The sequence below is a fragment of the Hyla sarda genome, chromosome 1, assembly GCF_029499605.1.
Source record: "Hyla sarda isolate aHylSar1 chromosome 1, aHylSar1.hap1, whole genome shotgun sequence".
Classification (NCBI taxonomy): Eukaryota; Metazoa; Chordata; class Amphibia; order Anura; family Hylidae; genus Hyla; species Hyla sarda.
The window spans coordinates 94,031,879-94,055,713 of NC_079189.1; the positions used below are offsets into that span (position 1 = coordinate 94,031,879).

At 44.2% G+C, this 23,835-nt stretch overlaps 1 long non-coding RNA gene across 1 annotated transcript; it reads left to right on the forward strand.

Moving 5' to 3' along the window:
• The first annotated feature begins 10,140 nt into the window (after positions 1–10,140).
• Positions 10,141–22,525, forward strand: LOC130301942 (uncharacterized). Its single transcript, XR_008852285.1, has 3 exons — positions 10,141–10,410; positions 11,957–12,062; positions 22,201–22,525. It is a non-coding gene; the product is annotated as an uncharacterized LOC130301942 (long non-coding RNA).
• The last annotated feature ends 1,310 nt before the right edge of the window (positions 22,526–23,835 follow it).

Below are 23,835 nucleotides of genomic sequence, written 5' to 3' on the forward strand. Positions count from 1 at the left end.
ACCAGCGGTCCCCTCCCAACCAGGGTGCCTCCAGGTGTTGCAAGACACACGGACTGAACTTATAGCCCTTTTAATACTGTAGTTAGTTGCTTGAAGGAAATTAAGTTTTACACTGGAGTACCCCTTTTAACCAGCGGTCCCCTCCCAACCAGGGTGCCTCCAGCTGTTGCAAGACACACGGACTGAACTTATAGCCCTTTTAATACTGTAGTTAGTTGCTTGAAGGAACTTAAGTTTTACACTGGAGTACCCCTTTTAACCAGTGGTTCCCTCCCAACCAGGGTGCCTCCAGCTGTTGCAAGACACACGGACTGATATTTGAGCCCTAAAAAGGGCTTTTTTGGGTGCTGTCCTTAAAGCAGATGTTAGACTAGTGCTTTAGGAGTAAAGTGGACCCTGAATACACCACCTAGCAGCAAACCAAGCTATCACTTTCCCTATTACAGCAGGAGCAGCTTCTCTGTCCCTCCACTTTCTAAGCCTGCAGCATGCCGAATGAAGGTAAAATAGCATCTGTGCAGGAGGTAGGAGGGTCTTGAAGGGAGGGACTGCTGCTGATTGGCTGCAATGTGTCTGCTGACTCTGACTCACAGGGTCAAAGTTTACCGCAATGTTAAAGTATAGGGGGCGAATCGAACTTCACATATGTTCACGAACGCGAACATGCTAAGTTCACCGGGAACTGTTCGCCGGCGAACAATTCGCGACATCTCTACTCCTAAGTCCTTTTCCACGTCAGTCGTCCCAAGTGTTCTCCCATTTAATACACAATTAAATATTATTATTCCCCATGTGCATTACCTTACATTTATCAGTGTTGAACCTCATCTGCCACCTCCCAGCCCAAACCTCCAACCTATCCAGATCCATTTGTAACAGTGCACTGCTACTGTGCCACTTTACTATTCAACCCCTCTACAAAGTCATTAATGAATATATTAAATTGAACAGGACCCAAGACTGACCCCGTGGTACCCCACTAGTAACAGTCATCCAATCAGAATAAGTACCATTAATAACCACCCTGTGTTTCCTATCACTGAGCCAGTTACCCGCTTACACACATTCTCCCCTAGCCCAATCCCTCTCATTTTATGCACTAATCTTTTATGTGGCACCGTATCAAATGCTTTGGAAAAATCCAGATATAAGACATCCAGCCCCTGATCCAGTCTGGAGCTCACTCCTCATAAAAGCTGATCAGGTTAGTTTGACAGGATCGATCCCTCATAAAGCCATGCTGATACAGGGTCATACATTTATTTTAGTCAAGATACTCCAAAATAGCATCTTTTAGAAAACCCTCAAACAATTTACCTACAACCGAGGTTAAACTAACAGGCCTATAATTCCCGGGTCACCTTTTGACACCTTTTTAAATATTGGCACTACGTTTGCCATGCGCCAGTCCCTGTCACTATAGAGTCCCTGAATATTTAAAATAGGGGTCTGTCTATTACATTAATTAATTCCTTTAGAGCACAGAGTGAATGCCATCTGGACCTGGTGAATTGTCTATTTTGATTTTTTGTAGACGGCACTGTACTTCTTCCTGGGTTAGACAGGTGACCTGTACTGGGGCGTTTACCTTATCTCGCTGTATTTCACCTGACATTTCATTTTTCTCTGTGAATACAGTGGAGAAGAATTTTAATATATTTTCTTTCTTTTTATCCCTATGAAGCCTATCCCTATTAACTATTCTAACCCCTCCCTCCGCTACACCCCCAGGTACATTAATAAGTCCCCCCTCTCTATATACACTATCTTCACCCTCTATCTTGTATGTACCCTGACCCCCCCCCCCCCCCGGTCCCTAGTTTAAACACTCCTCCACCCTTCTAGCCATCTTCTCCCCAAACACAGCTTCACCCTCTAGCCATAGCCCCAAGACAAGCATAGATTCTTCTTAGCATTTCCATGTGTCTCAAGGAGCACAAGGAGTAGCTGGAGGTCCAAAGATGAATAGTAAAGGGTACATTTCCATTTAGTCCATAATATTAATGCGTTTTCAAGTTAATCTTCCTTCTTCAGATAACTGGACAGAAATGAGCAGAAAATCACCTTGATAACCCCTTTAAAATCTGGGAAATCCTGAGAGAAACATTTGATAAAACTGTTGGGAAAACAAAAAAATAAAAATAAAAATAAGAAAAAGAAAAAACAGTACAAAAACGGTTTGAGTTTACTTAATTTCAGCCCATGTGTCAGAAAACTGTTTGTATATAGAACAATCCTAATAAACAATGTTATCCTTATTGTAGTAGGTAACCTTATGCTTCCTGTGTATGCATGTGACTTGTTAACTAGACTTATATAAGTAATGTGATTGCCATTTTAGATAATTATGACTAGTAATAAATGCATCCCAGGATTTCACATTAGTTACTACTGTGCTCATTTTTATCATTATGTTAATCTCACAATACAACTTTAGTGTCCTTTGCATATAGTGGGTATTCTCTTTATTGTTTTTTGTTGTTGTTGCTTGGTATTCTGCATCAGAAATTGAAATTAGCAGCATTATAGGTCCTAAACATTTTATGATTAGATAATGATAAAATCATGATTTGCTTTAAAAGCTTCTTCCTCACCTCCTCACCTATATGTTCCTGTAATTTTATCAGTAACCAGTAATGTTTTATGTGCTAATAAGTATCTATTGTATTATAATTTTTTTTTAAAGTCTAGATAGCTCAAAAAATCTGGACCAGTTAATGTCACGCTATACCGGGTTGAGATTCTGCGAGTTCCTCCTGGTTCAGAAGAATTGTTTGTGAAACTTAAATGGGCACTGTCAGATACAAAAACTTTTGATATGTTGTAAAGCATGCAAAACCAGTAGGTTTTGTAATTGCTTCATTAAGTATTTCATACTGAAAAAAACAGTCAAACATCTGCCCCCCTGCCTGCTTGGACACATACTAGTCCTGCTGTGTCCATGCGTCATCACCTATGTCATGGACACACTTCCTTGATTGACAGCTGTGAGCGCGGGGCAAAGAGCTGGAGGAAAAATCCTCCCACTGTCATCTTGTGTCCCGCTACTGTCAGTGAGGACAAGCTGGGAGTTGTAGTTTTGCTAATGCTAGGGGAGATGTGAACAGACAGCATACTGAGGGAGGGAGCAGAGACCTGCACTATGAGGCCACGCCCCCTCCCTTTGAGAGAAATTCAGACTAGTGAGCTAAATTAAAAGTGTAGGTCCATACAATTAAAATGATACCCTACTTACATAGGTTTGATTTTGTCGTACTTCTGGAAAAAATCCTAATTACATGCAGGAAAATTTATACGTTTAAAAATGCCCTCTTCTTACCCCTATAACTTTTTTATTTTTCCGCGTACGGGGCAGTATGAAGGCTCATTTTTTGCGCCGTGATCTGAAGTTTTTAGTGGTACCATTTTTGTATTCATAGGACTTATTGCGCGTACGCCATTGACCTTGCGGTTTTTATTAACGATATATTTTTATAATTAGGACATTTCTGCACGCAGCAATACCACATATGTTTATTTTTATTTTTATTTACACAGTTTTGTTTTTTTTTAATGGGAAAAGGGGGGTGATTCAAACTTTCATTAGGGAAGGGGTTAAATAATCTTTATTAACTTTTTTTCCCCACTTTTTTTTGCAGTGTTATAGCTCCCATAGGGGGCTATAACACTGCACACACTGATCTTTTACATTGATCAGTGGTTTCTCATAGGAAACCATTGATCAATGATTCTGCTGCTTGACTGCTCATGCCTGGATCTCAGGCACTGAACAGTCATTTGGCGATCGGACACCAGGAGGCAAGGTAAGGCACCCTCCTGCTCTGTCAAAGCTGTTCGTGATGCCGCGATTTTGCCGCGGACATCCCGAACAGCCCCCTGAGCTAACCGGCAATGATTTACTTTCACTTTAGACGCGCACACTATTAGCCACGGGTCCCGGCGTGGCCCTGCGTTATAGAACGGGAGCAGACTCATGGCGTACCGGTACATCATGGGTCCTGTAGGGGTTAAAGGGATTCCAGGATTTTTTTTTATTTGACTATGGATGACATAGTCGTTTAGCCCCAAGACAAGCGCAGATCCTTCCTAAGCATGTCCATTACTGTCTGGCAGGTAAGTACTAAAATCACTTTATGGTGGATAAACCCTTTAATCTTATGTCTATGGATAACTTTAGGGGATATGCACATTGGCAAAAGCCTCACCCATGTGCAGCCCTGTGCCATGGGTTTCACTGAGCTATCATCAGCATGGGGTTGGGGCCTATCCTGAAGCTTCCATTAATTTCATTGAGGGTTTCAAGAAAAAAGTAACAGGTAATTTCTTCTCATGCAGTTCACATGATCTCCCATTGTAGTCAATGAGAGCTGCTATTTTAAAACCATATGGAATTTGACTCGAAAATTATTGGGTTTACGCCTAAAAAACTTGCAGTCAATGGCTGTGTAAACATGTGTCACGATTCGGCTGGCTGGAGGTGGATCCTCTGTGCCAGAGAGGGATTGGCGTGGACCGTGTTGGTGGACCGGTTCTAAGTTGCTACTGGTATTCACCAGAGCCCGCCGCAAAGCGGGATGGTCTTGGGCGGTAGCAACCAGGTCGTATCCACCAGCAACGGCTCAACCTCTCTGACTGCTGAAGAAAGGCGCGGTACAAGGGAGTAGACAAGAGCAAGGTTGGACGTAGCAGAAGGTCAGGGCAGGCAGCAAGGATCGTAGTCAGGGGCAACGGCAGGAGGTCTGGAACACAGGCTAGGAACACACAAGGGAACGCTTTCACTGGCACAATGGCAACAAGATCCGGCGAGGGAGTGCAGGGGAAGTGAGGTATAAGTAGGGAGTGCACAGGTGAGAATACTGATTAGGCCTGCTGCGCCAATCAGTGGCGCAGCGGCCCTTTAAATCGCAGAGACCCAGCGCGCGCGCGCCCTAAGGAGCGGGGCCGCGCGCGCCGGGACAACACAGACGGGGAACGGGTCAGGTACGGGAGCCGAGATGCGCATCGCGAGCGGGCGCGTCCCGCATCGCGAATCGCATCCCGGCTGGGAATAATATCGCAGCGCACCCGGTCAGCAGGTCTGACCGGGGCGCTGCGAATGAGAGAACGCTGCGAGCGCTCCGGGGAGGAGCGGGGACCCGGAGCGCTCGGCGTAACAGTACCCCCCCCCCTTGGGTCTCCCCCTCTTTTTGGAGCCTGAGAACCTGAGGATAAGACTTTTGTCCAGGATGTTGTCCTCAGGTTCCCAGGATCTCTCCTCTGGGCCGCAATTCTCCCAGTCAACCAAGAAGAATCTTTTGCCTCTGACTGTCTTGGATGCTAGAATCTCCTTCACAGAAAAGACGTCAGAAGATCCGGAAACTGGAGTGGGAGAAACAACTTTGGGAGAGAAGCGGTTAAGGATGAGTGGTTTAAGGAGAGAGACATGGAAGGCATTGGGAATACGGAGAGAAGGGGGAAGAAGGAGTTTGTAAGAGACAGGGTTGATCTGGCACTTGATTTTGAAAGGACCAAGATAGCGTGGTCCCAGTTTATAACTGGGGACACGAAAGCGGACATATTTAGCGGAGAGCCATACCTTGTCTCCGGGAGCAAAAATGGGGGGAGTTCTTCTTTTTTTATCAGCAAATCTTTTCATCCGGGATGAAGCCTGTAAAAGAGAATTTTGGGTCTCTTTCCATATGGTGGAAAGATCACGAGTCCATATAAGCCTTAGGAAGACCGGATACAGGGGGAACCACAGGGTCACGGCAGGGAGTACTGGGAACCGGTTTAAGACAGTCCTTGAGACAAGAAGTACCCCAGTTCTTGATTTCTCCTGTGGACCAATCAAGGGTTGGGGAATGGCGTTGAAGCCACGGTAATCCAAAAAGAATTTCAGAAGTGCAGTTGGAGAGGACCAAAAATTCAATTTTTTCGTCATGAGGTCCGATGCACATTAGGAGAGGTTCCGTGCGGTAACGCACGGTACAGTCCAATCTTTCATTGTTAACAGAATTGATGTAGAGGGGTCTGGCGAGACTGGTCACCGGGATATTGAACCTGTTGATGAGGGAGGCCAAAATAAAATTTCCTGCAGATCCAGAATCCAAGAAGGCCATAGCAGAGAAGGAGAAGGTAGAGGAAGATATCCGCACAGGCACAGTAAGGCGTGGAGAAGCAGAGTTGACATCAAAAACTGTCTCACCTTTGTGCGGAGTCAGCGTACGTCTTTCCAGGCGGGGAGGACGGATAGGACAATCCTTCAAGAAGTGTTCGGTACTGGCACAGTACAGGCACAGATTCTCCATGCGGCGTCGTGTCCTCTCTTGAGGTGTCAAGCGAGACCGGTCAACTTGCATAGCCTCCACGGCGGGAGGCACAGGAACGGATTGCAGAGGACCAGAGGAGAGAGGAGCCGGGGAGAGAAACCGCCTCATGCGAACAAAGTCCATATCCTGGCGGAGCTCCTGACGCCTTTCGGAAAAACGCATGTCAATGCGGGTGGCAAGATGAATAAGTTCATGCAGGTTAGCAGGAATTTCTCGTGCGGCCAGCACATCTTTAATGTTGCTGGATAGGCCTTTTTTAAAGGTCGCGCAGAGGGCCTCATTATTCCAGGATAATTCGGAGGCAAGAGTACGGAATTGGATGGCGTACTTGCCAACAGAAGAATTACCCTGGACCAGGTTCAGCAGGGCAGTCTCAGCAGAAGAGGCTCGGGCAGGTTCCTCAAAGACACTTCGAATCTCCGTGAAGAAGGAGTGTACAGAGGCAGTGACAGGGTCATTGCGGTCCCAGAGCGGTGTGGCCCATGACAGAGCTTTCCCAGACAGAAGGCAGACTACGAAAGCCACCTTAGACCTTTCAGTAGGAAACTGGTCCGACATCATCTCCAAGTGCAGGGAACATTGTGAAAGAAAGCCACGGCAAAACTTAGAGTCCCCATCAAATTTATCCGGCAAGGATAATCGTAGGCCGGAAGCGGCCACTCGCTGCGGAGGAGGTGCAGGAGCTGGCGAAGGAGATTGTTGCTGGAGTTGTGGTAATAGCTGCTGTAGCATCACGGTCAGTTGAGACAGCTGGTGGCCTTGTTGCGCTATCTGTTGCGACTGCTGGGCGACCACCGTGGTGAGGTCGGCGACAACTGGCAGTGGGACTTCAGCGGGATCCATGGCCGGATCTACTGTCACGATTCGGCTGGCTGGAGGTGGATCCTCTGTGCCAGAGAGGGATTGGCGTGGACCGTGTTGGTGGACCGGTTCTAAGTTGCTACTGGTATTCACCAGAGCCCGCCGCAAAGCGGGATGGTCTTGCAGCGGCGGTAGCAACCAGGTCGTATCCACCAGCAACGGCTCAACCTCTCTGACTGCTGAAGATAGGCTCGGTACAAGGGAGTAGACAAGAGCAAGGTCGGACGTAGCAGAAGGTCAGGGCAGGCAGCAAGGATCGTAGTCAGGGGCAACGGCAGGAGGTCTGGAACACAGGCTAGGAACACACAAGGGAACGCTTTCACTGGCACAATGGCAACAAGATCCGGCGAGGGAGTACAGGGGAAGTGAGGTATAAGTAGGGAGTGCACAGGTGAGAATACTGATTAGGCCTGCTGCGCCAATCAGTGGCGCAGCGGCCCTTTAAATCGCAGAGACCCGGCGCGCGCGCGCCCTAAGGAGCGGGGCCGCGCGCGCCGGGACAACACAGACGGGGAACGGGTCAGGTACGGGAGCCGAGATGCGCATCGCGAGCGGGCGCGTCCCGCATCGCGAATCGCATCCCGGCTGGGAATAATATCGCAGCGCACCCGGTCAGCAGGTCTGACCGGGGCGCTGCGAATGAGAGAACGCTGCGAGCGCTCCGGGGAGGAGCGGGGACCCGGAGCGCTCGGCGTAACAACATGAACATGCCTTAAAGGGAATCTGTCAGATACAATTCACATTCCTAACTATTGACAGCTACCATTGACACATGGTAGTTTTCATATATCTGCCTGTGTTTCCATATCATGGAAAAATACTTATTCTCTGGGGCCAAGTGTCAAAATGTACCCAAGCCCATGAAGTGCTGGGGGCTTGAACACTGCCTTAATTTTTTCCTCCTTGATTGACAGTCAAATGGAAGCCGAGCACTGTTTTCCCATCTCACACCTGCGCAAAATTTGTATGCACAGCGCAAATGTAAGATTTGGAAACATGGCTCAGCACTGAAAGCTTAGACCTGTCAATCAAGCACAGACAGGGATGGGAGGAGGGTGGGGTAGCTTTCTAGCCCTCTTTTGAGGGAACGCATTTTTGAGATTTTGCAGACAAGAGTCAAATCCTTTTTCTACGTTATGGAAGCACAGACAGATATATGAAAGCTACCATGTGTCTTCTTGCCCTAAAAGCTATCTAACAGTGTAAAGCAGTTTTGTGGTTTAAAGCTAACAGATTCCCATTGAGACAATGGGACATAAATAGTAAGCACTTTAAAAAGCCAATAAACACATTTTTTACGCAATGAAATACATGAAACAATATATGAAATAAAATAGCATATCTTTCTATCTAACACATATTTACAAACTTTTAATCCACCAATTAGTTATGATAATTTCAGTGGATCGACCCGTGTTTCCAGAATGAACAGAGTACTGACAGAGAACGCAACTCTCCACACTGCTAAGTACTGACTCATCTCTCAACACTGACCTGACTCACCTTACCAAAAACATTGAAAACCGAAAAGTCACGCCCTACACTACACTACAGCTTTAGTAATAAAGCTCCTCCCTCATTCAAACTTCACCTTCATGTTAATATTCAATAGAAAAGAAAACCAGGGCAACTCACCAAATACGTAAACTTCAAGCTTCTTTATTAATCCATGAAGGGTATAAACAGTGCAAGACATGGGTGGACAGAACACAGGGGGACGTTCGTTCGGGACTACGGTGCCGTTTCGCAAGATATGCTTCAACTGGCCCACCAGTTGAAGCATATCTTGCGAAACGGCACCGTAGCCCCGAACGAACGTCCCCCTGTGTTCTGTTCACCCATGTCTTGCACTGTTTATACCCTTCATGGATTAATAAAGAAGCTTGAAGTTTACGTATTTGGTGAGTTGCCCTGGTTTTCTTTTTTCTTTTCTATTGAATATTTGCATTGGACTTTGCTATTACCAGTGAGCACCATCAGACGTGGTTGAGCCAGCAGAGGCATTGAACGTCAGGTGCTAATAATTAGGCAAGCAGTGCCGAGTTTTTCTCTCTACTATTGAATATCACCTTCATGTTATCTTTCATATACATCGACCACATCCAATTTACAGACATTTCTCCATACACATAGACACCCAGACACTTCAGATCAGATTGCGTTCTAGTACACAAAAATATGTAAGTGTACAGAAATTGTATTTAGGACATGGCCATTCATGTGCTGATGATACTCTATATGACACACATCCAATTGTAGATGCCAATGTGTATACTATAGAAATAATATATAAGGTGATGATTGAATATGTGTCATATATATACAGGTTATATGAGGATATGTCACTCTTAACTTGTGGCTTTTAATCACATTTGGCATTTTATACAGTAGTTGTTGTAGTGCTTTTAGCCAACGATATAAGTGTATGAAAGTATGATTGGAAACTGTATATGTATATCTGACCCTCAGTCTTTTTTTCCTCTGGAAAAGTTCAAAAATGTTGGAACAATGGTGCCTAGGGAAGGCTTTATCTTTTGATAAATAGTTGCCTGTAACTTTAAATAGCCATTTTACATCTGAGAGCCTTTTCAGTGAAAGTCTATACATGACTTTATACATATACAATGTATTTGGAATTTCTTTAGTCTTTCACATTTTGTTATTTTAAGGCCTTGTATTAGCATTAAAAAAATTTAATTGCACTCAATGGGGGAGATTTATCAAAACCTGTGCAGAGGAAGAGTGGGGCAGTTGCCCATAGCAACCAATCAGATTGCTTCTTTCATTTTCCACAGGCCTCTTTAGAGGCCTGTGGAAAATGAAAGAAGCAATCTGATTGGTTGCTATGGGCAACTGCACCACTCGTCCTCTGCACAGGTTTTGATAAATCTCCCCCAATATCCTATAATGAGAATGCGAAAATGTAATTCTAGAATGTTTAGCAAATTTATTGAAACGGAAACACTAAAATCTCTCATGGACATAAGTATTCATACCCTTTACTATGACACTTGAAATTTAGCTTTGGCTCCTCCCATTTCTCTTCGTCATCTCTGAGATGTTCCTACACCTTGATTGGAGTCACCTGTGGTAAATTCAGGTGATTGGACGGGATTTGGAAAGACACCGCTCTGCCTGGAGTTTGCACAAAAGAAAAAATACTCTCAGACTTTGCACCTAAAAAACTCTCAGACGAAACAGATTAAACTGAAATTGAAGTGTCACGTCTGGAGATAACCAGGTACTAACAATACTTACCACCTGTCTAATACTGAAACACTGAGGTGGCAGCATAATGTTCTCGAGATGTTTTGTTAAGCAACTCAGACAGGGAGACTAGTCAGGTAAAAGCGACAGCTTAAAAGGGTACTCCGGTGGAATTATTATTATTTTTTTTTTAAATTAACTGGTGCCAGAAAGTTAAACAAATTTGTAAATGACTTCTATTAAAAAAAAATAAAAATCTTTACCCTTCCAGTTCTTTTTAGCAGCTGTATGCTACAGAGGAAATTCTTTTCTTTTTGAATTTCTTTTTGTCTTGTCAACAGTGCTCTCTGCTGACATCTGATGCCCGTATCAGGAACTGTCCAGAGCAGGAGAAAATCCCTATAGCAAACCTATGCTGCTCTGGACAGTTCCTGACACGGACAGAGGTGTCAGCAAAGAGCACTGTGGACAAGACAACAAAGAAATTCAAAAAGAAAAGAATTTCCTCTGTAGCATACAGCTGCTAAAAAGTACTGGAAGGGTAAAGATGTTTTAATAGAAGTCATTTACAAATCTGTTTAACTTTCTGGCATCAGTTCATTTAAAAAAAAAAAATGTTTTCCACCGGAGTACCCCTTTAATGGTCTGTTCACACATACAGTATTCTGTGCAGGATTTTCTGCTGTAGATTTCAATGGAAACTGAATGACTGAATACAGCTTGAAATCCTGCACATCAAATCTGCGCATCAAATCTGCCTGGAATACTGTATGTGTGAAAAGACCCTAATGGAGAAAGTACAGAGATATTCTCAATGAAGACCTGATCCAGAATGTTCTGGACCTCAGACTGTCCCGAAGGTTCACCTTCCAACTAAACAATGACCCTAAGCACACAGCTAAAACAACATATTAGTGGCTTAGAGACAACTCTGTGAATGTCCTTTTTTTTAAAATATTTTTTATTTTTCTAATTTTTAATTAATTGATTAGCACTTATTTTTTATTTTAGGGCAAGCAGTTAAAATGTAAGATAGGATATAACCTTTATTAATTAATTTCTGTATGAATGATCATGTAAAATGCATTAGTTAAATTTTTTGTTACAGTTTATACGAAAAAAGCCTAGGTCTATGAATAGAGGTAACACTGAGAAAGCAAACAGCTTGTCGTAAGAAGTATGATGTTTTTGTGTTGTTGATGTGTATGTGTTGTATATGTTGTAATTCAAAAAATTTCTAAAGAATATTGAAAAAAAAAAAAAAAAAAAACTCTGTGAATGTCCTTGAGTGGCCCAGCCAGAGCACTGACTGGAACCCAATTGGAATTCTCTGGGAAGAACTGAAAATGGCTTCCACCTATCGTCAGGGTCTGAATACTTATTTATGCCAATGCAATATTTTTTGCTGTTCAATAAACAATTTCTAACATTCAGTTTTTTTCATTTTATTTTATCATTTTTATTTTAGCCCAAGGCCGCAACATAACAAAATGTGAAAAAAATTAAGGGTCTGAAGATTTTCTGAACGCATTGAATATACTTGTGCATGATGTTAAAATTTACTGTCTTTGTGTTTGCAGCTGTTGTGGTGGACTGCAGTACCGCATGGCACCACCATATAGGATTCAGGTGGTTGGCAATAGAGATGGAAGCCTGGTGAAATCCAAGCCAAAGGAGAGGACACAGGTATGGGCATAGGTCTTGAACCCAATTAGAATTCTCTGGGAAGACCTGAAAATGGCTTCCACCTATGGTCACCATCTAACCTGACAGAGCCTGGCAAAGGTGCTTCAACTAAGACTTAAAGGGGTACTCCGCCCCTAGACATATTATCCCCTATCCAAAGGATAAGGGATAAGATGTCAGATCGCTGCGGTCCCGCTGCTGGGGACCCCCGGGATCCCCGCTGCGGCACTGCGCTATCATTACAGCACAGAGCGAGTTCGCTTTGTGCGTAATGACGGACGATACAGGGGACGGAGCAGCGTGACATCACGGCCCGTCCCCTTAATACAAGCCTATGGCAGGGGGCGTGACGACCATCACGCCCCCTCCCATAGACTTGTATTGAAAGGGGCGGGCCCTGATGTCACGAGGGGCGGAGCCGTGACATAACGATGCTGCGGCCCCTGTATTGCTCATTACGTGCAGAGCGAACTCGCTCTGTGCTGTAATGATAGCGGGGTGCCGCAGCAGGGATCCTGGGGGTCCCCAGCAGCGGGAACTCGGCGATCTGAAATCTTATCCCCTATCCTTTGGATAGGGGATAAGATGTCTAGGGGCGGAGTACCCCTTTAAGGGTCTGAATACTTATTTATGTCAATGCAATATTTTAATTTTTGCTGTTCAATAAATAAAGATTTCTAACATTCTGTTTTTATTTTTTTATTTTATCATTAGGGGGTATTAGGTGCAGAATGATGGGGGAAAACATTATTTTTTTTTTTAGCCCAAGGTCGCATCATAACAAAATGTGAAAAAAGTAAAAGGGTCTGAAGATTTTCTAGACACACTTGTGCATGATATTACAATTTACTGTAATTGTGGGAGAGATATTACATGATATTTGCCTATGTGCAGAAAGGAGTGGACCTGTCTTGCCTATCAGTTGTTGGAGAAAGCCCTGGGAAATCCTGTGGTGGGAAACATTGGCCCTGATTTACTAAGAGTGGAGTGGAGTTTTCTTTGTGGGCTTTGATTCCAGACAAGTAATTTTCCATGGTATTGACTAATGTTTCCCTACGTTTTGCACTTTTCCCTATGTTTTGCATTTTTTACAAGCGCTCTGATCTGTGGGGTTTTCCAGAGCTCAAATCTAACACATTTTCTGTGGTAAATATGTTAAGATTTAGTGAAAATGTAGGGGACACACCCCTTTTTTAACAGCCACGCCTTTTTTTTTTTTTTTTATAGTAAAATAGAGAGTTGATAGGGTTTTTGAATTTTTATGGTGCAAATCCTGGCACATACACAATTTGTGGCGCAATGCACCAATTTCTGCCGCACAACCTGACAAACAAAACATGTCGAGTTTTCAATAGTAAATTAGGGCCATTGTATTTGTTAGTGCCTGTAAGTGTGGTATAGGGTGTTGGAAAGGGCAGATGTTGTTAACCCTTAGGGCAGATGGTATTAACCCTTAGTGTTCCTGACGCCAGGCCGCTGGTTCCTGGGCCAGGCGCGGGGCAAATAATCACTCTGATGCAAGGTTACAGAACAATGGCACTCTACTGAGGCAGACAGATGTTACAGTCTTTACAGCTCAGTTCAAGCCCAAGGAGATGCTCAGTGTACCTCAGGAGGCTTGCTGGGACTTGTAGTGAACTTTAACTCAATTATGCAACCCACGCTGACTTCAGACTTGACAGACTTGACTATGCTGACTAGACTTTTCCCCTGTATTTGCCAGGCTTTGACTTTCACCTGCAGGGGGTTACACTGGAAGTGGCTGCGTGACTTAGGCCTTGGTCTCCCTCGGACACCAGACAATCTAAGGTCTTCACTGTGCTGTAGCTCAGCAACAACTGGACTAGACTAGCTCCTCCCTGCTATATAAGGGAGCAATTTGGAGGAATCCCATAGGTCACCAACAAGTCACCTGGTCACTTACAACTTCCTTGGTTACACAAGGCTTAACTACAATATTTAAAGGCACAAGTACCTCAAAAGACTAACCAGCATATAACATAAGACATTTTCACACTTTAGAGTCTGTAGAAGGGATGTTGACCCAGGGGAACACTGAAAGGGAACCCGCCACACAGGGCAGATAGGTGTTCAGGAGGATAATTCCTGTACTGGGCATCACAGTTAGAATGTAGTCAGTCACCACAAAGAAGATAGAATCTGAGATGCATGTGGGCTTCTGTGTAAAGTAACACAGGCCAGTAAAGGGCCCTTGTAAACAGGACCCTGAGACAAATTGATGGGTAGAATATTCTAATTTTATATCAAGACAGGAGGCCTCGCATTATATGCAATAACTTTCTTTACTGAAAACATATAGCAGTATTAATAAAGTTCTTTTTCACTGAATTATAAGAAAAAACTTAGGTAGCAGGTGTATCAGTACAGGTATGCACAGCCGAACATGCTGGTCAAGGTACTGGACAATGAGCATCCAGCCCAGGTGATATAAGGTCCTGTATGCTAGAGATAGTCCTCTTTCTTTACTGCTCCGCAGGTAAGTAGTTCATATCAGTTTATTGTCTTATAATATAATACTTGTATCATTCTTTCCATATGTATTCTGGTCCTCCTTCTGATATTCATCCTCTCTCACCTCAAACCAACTCTTCATCCTCCGGTGGGCTATTAACCTCGTTTTAACCCCCTGTTACCTTCATCTTCTACTCCGACGCTCCTTCTATCCTGTATATGCGCGCTTTCTCCTGCTCTTTCTAACACGCGCGTAATCTCGGCTCTCGCGAGACTTGCCAGTGGTGATCACTGGCAGTCCCCTCCTCCCGCCCTGACAGACGCGCTCCTCTCCCTGTCAGAGCGGACCTCCGTCATTCAGCGCTGTAATTCCTGTCACACCCCAGAAACCTAACCAATTCTACCTATTGTTGCCAGACTGTACTATAAGTGTCCTTTTAACCCCTTAAGGACTCAGGGTTTTTCCGTTTTTGCACTTTCGTTTTTTCCTCCTTACCTTTTAAAAATCATAACCCTTTCAATTTTCCACCTAAAAATCCATATTATGGCTTATTTTTTGCGTCGCCAATTCTACTTTGCAGTGACATTAGTCATTTTACCCAAAAATGCACGGCGAAACGGAAAAAAAAATCATTGTGCGACAAAATCTAAAAAAAAAACGCCATTTTGTAACTTTTGGGGGCTTTCGTTTCTACGCAGTGCATATTTAGGTAAAAATTACACCTTATCTTTATTCTGTAGGTCCATACAGTTAAAATGATACCCTACTTATATAGGTTTGATTATGTCGCACTTCTGGAAAAAATCATAACTACATGCAGGAAAATTTATACGTTTAAAAATGTCATCTTCCGACCCCTATAACTTTTTTATTTTTCCACGTATGGGGTGGTATGAGGACTCATTTTTTGCGCCGTGATCTGAAGTTTTTATCGGTATGATTTTTGTTTTGATCGGACTTTTTGATCACTTTTTATTAATTTTTTAATGATATAAAAAGTGACCAAAATACGCTTTTTTGGACTTTGGAATTTTTTTGCGCGTACGCCATTGACCGTACGGCTTAATTAATGATATATTTTTATAGTTCGGACATTTACGCATGCGGCGATACCACATATGTTTATTTTTTATTTTTTTTACACTGTTTTATTTTTTTTATGGGAAAAGGGGGGTGATTCAAACTTTTATTAGGGAAGGGGTTAAATGACCTTTATTAACACTTTTTTTTTACATTTTTTTTGCAGTGTTATAGGTCCCATAGGGACCTATAACACTGCACACACTGATCTCTAATGCTGATCACTGGCGTGCATTAACACGCCTGTGATCAGCATTATCGGCGCTTGACTGCTCCTGCCTGGATCTCAGGCACGGAGCAGTCATTCGTCGATCGGACACCGGGGAGGCAGGTAAGAGCCCTCCCGGTGTCCGATCAGCTGTTCGGGACGCCGCGATTTCACCGCGGCGGTCCCGAACAGCCCGACTGAGCAGCCGGGTCACTTTCACTTTCACTTTAGAAGCGGCGGTCAGCTTTCACCGCCGCTTCTAAAGGGTTAATACCGCACATCGCCGCGATCGGCGATGTGTGGTATTAGCCGCGGGTCCCGGCCGTTGATTAGCGCCGGGACCGACGCGATATGATGCGGGATCGCGGCGCGATCCCGCTTCATATCGCGGGAGCCGGCGCAGGACGTAAATATACGTCCTGCATCGTTAAGGGGTTAAGGACATTCCAGTCAGGTTTTTTCTCCAACTCCATTTAATTTATATATACCGTTAGACCTGTGGTAAAAATATTTGAGCCCGCACTAATATTGAAATTAGTTTTAGTCATAGTTAATACATTTATACATATTTCTGACTAACTTATATATATATATATATATATATATATATATATATATATATATATATATAATTAATAGTAGTAATACCCATTATGTCTTCTGGACAAAATCAACCTAGTAATATGTCAGAAGACCATATTCAACAACTGGTCGACCAATCTGTCTCCAGGTCGGTCCAGACCGCTGTTAATAATGCCATGACTGCCATGCATGAATCCATGGCCAAATCGGTCGCTATGACCGTTTCTCAAATGATGTCCCACAAAACGCATCAATCTAATGTTCTTGTCAGAAAGAGTCTCTCAAAAAAGAGGCATATTAATACGAACGACCTTCCTAATCCAAAACATAAAAAACCCTCTTTTGAGGTTGAAGATCAGGACTATATTGAAAGCCAATCCCATAATGACGGCTATGATGATGGTGTGTATACCTCACATCCAGGACCCTCTACCCGTGAGGAGCAAACAAGCAAGCGGGTTAAAAAAGCCTCATTTCAACCTGATCACACTAATTACAATGAGGACTCTGACAATAATGAATCGGATAAGTCAGGCGATTCAGACTATAATGACCCCTCCTACTTACCAGACGAAGTGGAGGCTGATGATGATGATAATGAATTCCATATGGAAGACTCCTCTACTGGAGAGGAAGGTATTCTAGATAGTAAAGGTGTTCCATTTTTTGATCCATCCCAAATTTCACACCCCAGATCGGGTGAATGGACACCTAATTCTTCAGTTGAAAATTTTATTGAACATTGGATAAAAAAGGGTCTAGATAATAAGACCCGTAATAAACTAAAGGCTGAATGCCCAAGACCTATTATCTCTTTGACTGCAGCTCATACACCTGAGCTTGACCCGATCCTTATAAAATACCGTATATACTCGAGTATAAGCCGACCCGAGTATAAGCCGAGACCCCTAATTTCAACCCAAAATCCCAGGAAAAGTTATTGACTCGAGTATAAGCCTAGGGTGGGAAATACCTCATCCCCCCCTGTCATCATCCAGACCCGTCATTAACATCCTCATCATCATCCCCTTGTCATCATCCCATACATCCCCCCTTCATCATCCCCTTATCATCCCACACATCCCCCCCTTCATCATCCCCTTGTCATCATCCCACACATCCCCCCTTCATCATCCCCTTATCATCCCACACATCCCCCCCTTCATCATCCCCTTGTCATCATCCCACACATCCCCCCTTCATCATCCCCTTATCATCCCACACATCCCCCCTTCATCATCCCCTTGTAATCATCCCACACCCCCCTTCATCATCCCCTTGTCATCATCCCCACCCCCCTTCATCATCCCCACACCCCCCTTCATCATCCTCTTCTCATCATTTGCCCTCAGTGGTCTTCAACCTGCGGACCTCCAGAGGTTTCAAAACTACAACTCCCAGCAAGCCCGGGCAGCCATCGGCTGTCCGGACTTGCTGGGAGTTGTAGTTTTGAAACCTCCGGAGGTCCGCAGGTTGAAGACCACTGCGGCCTTCAACATCATCCAGCCCCCTCTCACCCCCTTTAGTTCTGAGTACTCACCTCCGCTCGGCGCTGGTCCGGTCCTGCAGGGCTGTCCGGTGAGGAGGTGGTCCGGTGAGGAGGTGGTCCGGTGAGGAGGTCGTCCGGTGGGATAGTGGTTCCGGGCTGCTATCTTCACCGGGGGCGCCTCTTCTCCGCGCTTCCGGCCCGGAAGAGAGCCGTTGCCTTGACAACGACGCATCTGCGTCGTTGTCAAGGCAACGTGACTATTCTGAGGCCGGGCCCGAAGCGCTTAGAAGAGGCCTCCCCGGTGAAGATAGCAGCCCGGAACCACTATCCCACCGGACGACCTCCTCACCGGACAGCCCTGCAGGACCGGACCAGCGCCGAGCGGAGGTGAGTACTCAGAACTAAAGGGGGTGAGAGGGGGCTGGATGATGTTGAAGGCCGCAGTGGTCTTCAACCTGCGGACCTCCGGAGGTTTCAAAACTACAACTCCCAGCAAGCCCGGACAGCCGATGGCTGCCCTGGCTTGCTGGGAGTTGTAGTTTTGAAACCTCTGGAAGTCCGCAGGTTGAAGACCACTGCGGGTGGGGGAGTTCACTCGAGTATAAGCCGAGGGGGGTGTTTTCAGCACGAAAAATCGTGCTGAAAAACTCGGCTTATACTCGAGTATATACGGTACCTCCAAATATCGGGTAAAAACCCAAAAAAGGGCATTGACCGCAGCTTTAAGCTGTGTCAGGATAAATTTTTGGACCTTTAAGGTCCCCTTGCCAAAATATTGGACATTTCAGAGGAAGCATATAATTCTGGTAAACCCATCGATGTCCCTACCATCAGAGGTTGGGCCCAAAGGGCCATGTGCACCTTTGGAAATGTTAACCATTCCTTTTGCACGGAAAGGAAAAGAGCAATTCTAATGAAGTTAGACCCCCAGCTAACCCATTTAGCCTCTTCAAACCCCCAGTCTCCTAATGAAAGTTCCCTTTTTGGTGAACAATTCATAAAAGAAATCTCCAAGTATGTAGGTTTATTTTCTTCCCTGGACAAGGCCCAATCTTCTCTGAAGAAGGTCTTTTCCAGCAAGGTTTTCTCCAGGGCCGGAAAAAGTCGAGGCTGTTTTTCCGGCCGTGGCCCCCATTATAGACCTCAACAAAGAGGATCCTATCAGCAAGATAGACCCTCCTATCCCGTCCCCACCACCCAACCCAACCCCTTCTTCCCAACCCGTGGACGTCCTTGGAGAGCGAGAGGACAAAGAGGTTTCACCCATTCCAGACCATCAGGTAAGACTGTATGTCCCTCTTTCTTCCCCTCTTCCAGTGGGCGGTCGTCTCCTTCTTTTTTCCCTAAACTGGGTAACAATATCATCCGATCTATGGATCCTAAACACAGTAAAGGGATATCAGATAGAATTAATTTCCCTTCCTTACCAAGAACAACTCCCTCATCCAATTCATTTTTCCAATGCAGATCAGATTCTTGTAAATCAAGAGATAATAGAACTTTCCGCAAAAAATGCTATAACTCAAGTCCCTCTAAACTCCCCAGGCTTCATCAGCAACCTATTTCTGGTAAAAAAGAAGGATGGAGGTTTCAGACCAGTAATAAATTTGAAAATATTGAACAATTTTGTTCGTTATCAACACTTCAAGATGGAGGGCATCCATCTGTTGAGAGATCTATTGCTACCAGAAGATTGGTTAGTAAAAATAGACTTAAAAGATGCTTATTTAACAGTCCCTATCCACCCCTCACACCAACAATTCCTTCAATTCATATGGAACAACAAAAAATGGCAATTCAATTGCCTCCCCTTCGGCCTTTCCTCAGCTCCCTGGTGTTTCACCAAACTGATGAAACCAGTCATGGCGCTCTTCGTTCCCGAGGAGTCCGTCTAATAATTTATCTGGACGACATCCTCATTATGGCCAATTCCCAACACTTAGCCTACATTCATATGGAATGGACCCTCTCTCTTCTGACCCATTTGGGCTTTTTAATCAATTACGACAAATCTGTCCTTACCCCTTCCAAAGAACTGGAGTTCCTAGGTTTTCTCATCAATACCCACTCTACCCTTCTGAGTCTTCCCCCCCAAAAAACTAAGAACCATAAGAAAAGAAATCCGTTCTCTCCTCAACAAGAACTTTATCTCCCTACGAGCCATAGCTCGTATAGTAGGCCTCCTTTCTTCCTCTATACAAGCGATCTTTCCAGCCCCATTACATTACAGGGCCCTCCAACGTTTAAAGATTCGACATCTGAGGGAAGGATTACTTTATTCAGACGAAGTCTTACTTTCTCCAGAAGCCAAAGAAGAACTTCTTTGTTGGCTTCAGCATATTCAAGAACGGAATGGCAAGACAATTTTTCATTCCAACCCAGATTTAGTCATGGAATCAGACGCAAGTCTGAACGGCTGGGGAGCTCGTTGCGGCTCCCTTTCTACAGGAGGCAAGTGGTCCCCTTCGGAGTCTCTATTGCATATCAATTGTTTAGAACTCCTGGCAGGCTTCTTTGCTCTCCAGAGTTTTGCGAAGGATTACTCAAATTGCTGTATTCTTCTTCGATTGGACAACATTTCTGCTGTCCAATACATAAATCGTTTAGGAGGAACGAAGTCGGAGACTCTTGCCAACATTGCCAAGAATCTATGGCACTTTTGCTTGGACAGAAATATTACTTTAAGGGCAGAATACCTTCCGGGTCTCTCCAATATTGTAGCGGACTGGAATTCCAGATACCTCATAGATTCCAGCGATTGGAAGCTGGATCCCTCCATATTTCAAGAACTGAATCTTCTCTGGGGACCTCTCCACTTGGATCTCTTCGCTTCCCGTCTCAACTGCCAACTTCCACGATTTTTCAGTTGGAGACCCGATCCGGAAGCGTTAGGGGTAGATGCCTTCCTTCAGAGATAGCCTTCTCAAACCCTTTACGCTTTCCCTCCATTTGCTCTGATCCCCAGAGTCCTTCTACAAGTATCCATTTGGAAAGCAACCATAGTCCTGGTCACCCCCTGGTGGCCATCCCAGTCGTGGTTCCCTCATATTCTCAGGAAACTGATAGATTATCCCAGAATACTTCCTCACCATCCGTCCCTATTATTAGACCCTCTAGGGAACCCTCATCCTCTGATCTTATCCCATCAACTCCCTCTGGTTGCTTGGCTAATTTCAGGACAACCTCGTTTGAATCAGAAATTTCTCAATCAGTTAGAGACATCCTGGCAGATGCCTTGGCTCCAGGTACCAGAAAGGCTTACCGATCAGCCTGGAAACTTTGGGCTGATTGGTGCAGTCAACGGAGTCTGGATCCCGTTCATGCATCTATTTCTCACATCTTAAATTACTTATCATCCTCTTTTGATTCAGGGAAAGCATACCGCACCATAAATCTGTACCGTTCTACCATCTCTTTCTATCACTCTCCCATAAACTCCATACCAGTAGGTAAACACCCTATTATTTTTAAATTGTTAAAGGGTATTCGCTTCCGACGCCCTCCTTTACCCAAATATACATCCACATGGGACGTTAATCTACTCCTTAATCTTTTCATTTCTTGGGAAGATAATGAGTCTTTATCTCTCAAATTCTTATCCTTCAAACTCACTTCCCTCCTTTGCCTTATTTCTATCAAACGGGTCTCTGACGTCAAAGCCCTAGATATCTCTCGCAGGCAATATTCACCTCAAGGAGTTATATTTTTTGTTACCAGACGCACCAAAACTAATTTACATCAGGTTTTCTATCCCGCTTTTCCTCATAACGAAAAACTGTGTGTAGTCCGTTGTCTCCAAACCTATGAATCCAGAACTGAACCTTTACGTCATCCTAACTTTGCCCAACTTTTAGTTTCCTACTGCAAACCGCATTGTCCAGTCTCTTCCGCCACTTTAGCTAGATGGATCAAACAAACCATGTCTTTGGCTGGTATAGATATTTCCTTATTTGGCGCACACTCAACTAGAGGAGCTGTCTCTACCAAACTCTTTCAGTCAGGCGGTTCCCTTTCAGACTTGCTCAAAGCTGCAAATTGGTCTTTGGAGTCTACATTTAAATCCTTTTATTTTAGACCTGATTCTCATGTATTCATGTCTCTGTTATAATTATTTTGTATATTGTTAGATAATACTTATATGGTAATATAGCTTTAAACTTGCATATAATGCGAGGCCTCCTGTCTTGATATAAAATTGGAGATTTTCCTATCCTAGGTGACGGAAAATAGAGATTTTATGAAAGACAGGAGGCGAGCATTATCCCTCCCTTAACCCATCCCTCTAATAATTTTTATTCTGTTACAGCTTACTAATATTCCGGATGCATGGACCTATATATTCTACATCTCTACGCTATGGATTATTGCCACATTTCTTTGCCAAGTTTTTCTTCAGTTCCAACGCTGACTACATCCTCCCACTCCTAGATCTTCTCCTGACGAAGAATTCTATCTGCATGTTGTTCCAGTTCTGTTCATGGATTTGACTCTGTTATCTACTATTGATTTATTTGACTATTATTAAAGAAAGAGGACTATCTCTAGCATACAGGACCTTATATCACCTGGGCTGGATGCTCATTGGCCAGTACCTTGACCAGCATGTTCGGCTGTGCATACCTGTACTGATACACCTGCTACCTAAGTTTTTTCTTATAATTCAGAGAAAAAGAACTTTATTAACCCCTTAAGGACCGGAGGTTTTTCCGTTTTTGCATTTTCGTTTTTTGCTCCTTGCCTTTAAAAAATCATAACTCTTTCAAATTTACACCTAAAAATCCATATGATGGCTTATTTTTTGCGCCACCAATTCTACTTTGTAATGACGTCAGTCATTTTGCCCAAAAATCTATGGTGAAGCGGGAAAAAAAATCATTGTGCGACAAAATTGAAAAAAAAAAACGCTGTTTTGTAACTTTTGGGGGCTTCCGTTTCTACGTAGTACATTTTTCGGTAAAAATGACACCTGATATGTATTCTGTAGGTCCATACGATTAAAATGATACCCTACTTATATAGGTTTGATTTTGTCGGACTTCTGGAAAAAATCATAACTACATGCAGGAAAATTAATACGTTTAAAATTGTCATCTTCTGACCCCTATAACTTTTTTATTTTTCCGTGTATGGGGCGGTATGAGGGCTCATTTTTTGCGCCGTGATCTGAAGTTTTTAACGGTACCATTTTTGCATTGATAGGACTTATTGATCATTATTGATTTTTAAATGATATAAAAAGTGACCAAAAATGCACTATTTTGGACTTTGGAATTTTTTTGCGCGCACGCCATTGACCGAGCGGTTTAATTAATGATATATTTTTATAATTCGGACATTTCCGCACGCGGTGATACCACATATGTTTATTTTTATTTTTATTTACACTGTGTTTTTTTTTTTATTGGAAAAGGGGGGTGATTCAAACTTTTAATAGGGGAGGAGTTAAATGATCTTTATTCACTTTTTTTTTTCACTTTTTTTTTGCAGTGTTATAGGTCCCATAGGGACCTATAACACTGCACACACTGATCTTCTATGTTGATCACTGGTTTCTCATAAGAAACCAGTGATCAACGATTCTGCCGCATGACTGCTCATGCCTGGATCTCAGGCACTGAGCAGTCATTCGGCGATCGGACAGCGAGGAGGCAGGAAGGGGCCCTCCCGCTGTCCTGTCAGCTGTTCGGGATGCCGCGATTTCACCGCGGCTATCCCGAACAGCCCACTGAGCTAGCCGGGATGCTTTCGGTTTCACTTTAGACGCGGCGTTCAACTTTGAACGCCGCGTCTAAAGGGTTAATAGCGCGCGGCACAGCGATCAATGCCGCGCGCTATTAGCCACGGGTCCCGGCCGTTGTTAGAGGCCGGGCCCGACCCGCTATGACGCGGGGCCACGCCGTGGCCCCGCGTTATAGATCGGGAGTGGACACATGACGTTCCA